Consider the following 3,364-nt stretch of genomic DNA (forward strand, 5'->3'; position numbering starts at 1 on the left):
ACAAACATGTCGTCAAGAATTAACATAGATTGACAGTCCATTTAAGCCAATTGTATCACAATATAGTGAGTCTCGCTGGCTCTACACCAATAAATGCTGGTATAATAAGATCTAGGGGCGGGACCCGATGAGCGTTCGGTTGTCGCTGCCTGAAACGCCCGGTGCGAATCTGGAACAGACCGGTGACTGGGAGCAGCAGCGCAGTTAGGGATGGCAGGTATTAAGACACATGCAGTCTTGCAGCAACGCGTTTAAAGTTTTATAACGTAGCTACCGTTAGTTTTTGACAAGTTATAGGAGCAGTGCCTAACCGCAACTACCTGCCATACATTAAGTTACTTGTAATATGTGTCAATGACTTATCTGAGGTGATCAAATTGTCAGTTTGGCTCTCAGGGTATCAATCATAATTTCTGGTGTCATAGCTGCAGTTGTGCACCATTGTTTTAGAGATGTTAACTAATGAACGTAATTGCGTTTTATAAATCTGTCCTCCTGAGGAGAAAGGCCATCACTTTGTTAATTATGTCATAGCAGTTAGGCGAAAGACAGAGCTGCGGCTGAACAGACACCAGAGCACTTCGCATAAGAGTTTGCCGAGTCAAAGGAAACCGGCAAGATTAATATGTGATAACATTCAATGAAATGTTAGGATTAGGTAATCAGGGATACCTCCAACGAGGGGAGGAACAAGTAATGGTGGCACTGGGCATTTCTGCTTTAGAATTATGCATGTTTACCGATCCCCCAAATTTTTTATTAGACTACAAATTAAATGTCATTCGATCAATGACGTTTTGATGTACAGAAAAAATGACCTTTAAGGTGAGCAAGGTTGAATTTGATCTCATTTATTTTATGAATGCAATGTTTTTTCTTTTTCTCATATGCATATAGTAGCAGAAACTGGAACTCACATTCTGAGTTCACATTATTTTTATTATTAGTATTTATTTATTTATTGAATGGCAGTAGAAATGGTACTATTTATGCCTTTGTGCAGTCAGTACTAGATGTGCACAGGGTGGAACAAAATTTAGAACATCGATGAAATTTTAAACTGTTAGTGTTAGCCTGGATTTTCAGCTTTTACTGTTAGTACATCTTCTTCTTCTTCTTCTTATTATTATTATTACTATTATTTTCACTGGGTTAACAGTAGTAATGGTAATTAGTAATCCAGTTTTGCTCTGGTATTCCCTCTGCAAAATACATAAATTCTGTATGTTAAGCACTTTGTGACAATTCAAAAAAATCTGCAAAATGTGCTATAACAAATAAATATAATGTAGCTGTGCCTTATCAACCTGCAGTCAGTGTACTGAGGTGCTAGCGTGTTTTATAGTGTCAAACCTGTGACCAGATTCAGGACAGAGCCCAGTCTGGCCATTCTGCACATTCTAGGCATTCTTCAGGTGACAGAAAGAGGTGAGAAACTCTGCTGACCCAGGTACAGTCTGAAGACGTGTGTGACTCTGCTGACCCAGGTACAGTCTGAAGAGGTGTGTGACTCTGCTGACCCGGGTACAGTCTGAAGAGGTGTGTGACTCTGCTGACCCAGGTACAGTCTGAAGAGGTGTGTGACTCTGCTGACCCAGGTACAGTCTGAAGAGGTGAGTGACTCTGCTGACCTAGGTACAGTCTGAAGAGGTGTGTGACTCTGCTGACCCAGGTACAGTCTGAAGAGGTGTGTTCTTGTGCAACCTCTGTAGCATGTGAGCAGGTGAAATAAAAAAAAATTGAAAATGATCTCTTACTGTCTTTTTATTTTAGCGCTAACCTTGGGAGTAAATACATGGACTGATCAAACAATTCTTAATGGCTTAAAATTATTGTAAAAGTAATTGCTAGCAGTACAATTCTATGAATACAGGTTAATGGTTAATATCTTAAACTATATATGTGTATATATATATCTCACAAGTAACAAAAACAGTCAGACTAAGTGCTTATTTCAAACCTCAATCACTAAAATTTCTAGAAGAATTATCATAATGTAGGTCTGTTGCCAAACTCTACAAATATCAATGCTGATGAAGATGAAGGCATACATGGTTTTATTAAGTATAGGAGAGTTTGGGGAATAATCACAGTTAAACTATATTTCTAGGGCTGCATATGATGCAATGCTTTCCCTCTGTGAAATACTCTGCATTGGGACTGTATCATTATAGCACAGCAAAGATACTTTATTTCTGGTGAGCCTTCCATCACCTGCACACATGTCAGACAGCATGTATCATTATAGCACAGCAAAGATACTTTATTTCTGGTGAGCCTTCTATCACCTGCACACATGTCAGACAGCATGTATCATTATAGCACAGCAAAGATACTTTATTTCTGGTGAGCCTTCTATCACCTGCACACATGTCAGACAGCATGTATCATTATTATCATTATGGCATAGCAAAGATACTTTATTTCTGGTGAGCTTTCCATCACCTGCACACACGTAGACAGCATGTATCATTATGGCATAGCAAAGATAATTTATTTCTGGTGAGCCTTCCATCACCTGCACACACTTAGACAGCATGCACAGTGTATCTGTCATCTTTCACCCATTCTCTTTATCACATCACAGCACAGTATCACGTTTCACATCAGTAAAAACACTGACAAAAAAGGAAAAACACAATCTTGTTATTTAATGCTTCAATCTTGTTATTTAAATCTTCACTCTAGTTAGAAGGTGTTTTATCCTGTCTACACTTTAAAAAATAATTTTTAAAATCATGTTTGCTAGACCTGCCTGATCAGGACAATAAAGTACCAAATATCTACTTCTTATTTAGATGAAGTGCTATCAGAAGCAGCAGTTTAAAAAAAAAACATGTAAATTCTCTTTCAGAGAATGCAGCTAAGTCACAGTGACATTAACAGGATATTGTGATTTTTCTTTTGTGATCTGTCTCAAATGCTTTCATGTGGTCCCCTGTGGCTCAGTGGGAAAAGCATTTGCTTTGAGCAGGTTGAGCTCTGCGGCCTATGTCCTGAATCCAGTCATTCAGAACAACCTGGCTGTGTTGGACCGGGGACAGAGGGAAGGCCGGTCAGGGTTTAATCATCTCACTGGTCAATACGTGATCATGTAAGTAGTAGACACATCTACCCACTAGCGCATGAACAGCTGGATTGCGTGTACCGCAGCTGTGAGAGAAGCGCTGCGGAGTATCGTACCAACTGCATGCAGAGGAAATGCGTGAGCACAGCGGCAGTGTTAGTCACGTTGCATTTGTGCATGCATTCCTTGTTCCTCCTCATCCCTTCGCAGGAAACCGCACGCACGCACACACACACTTGCAATAAATCACTGAACTGGATGCCTGAATCCTATGTTCTGTCCAACACACCACTGTGA

Source organism: Megalops cyprinoides, chromosome 21, assembly GCF_013368585.1.
Source record: "Megalops cyprinoides isolate fMegCyp1 chromosome 21, fMegCyp1.pri, whole genome shotgun sequence".
NCBI lineage: Eukaryota > Metazoa > Chordata > Actinopteri > Elopiformes > Megalopidae > Megalops > Megalops cyprinoides.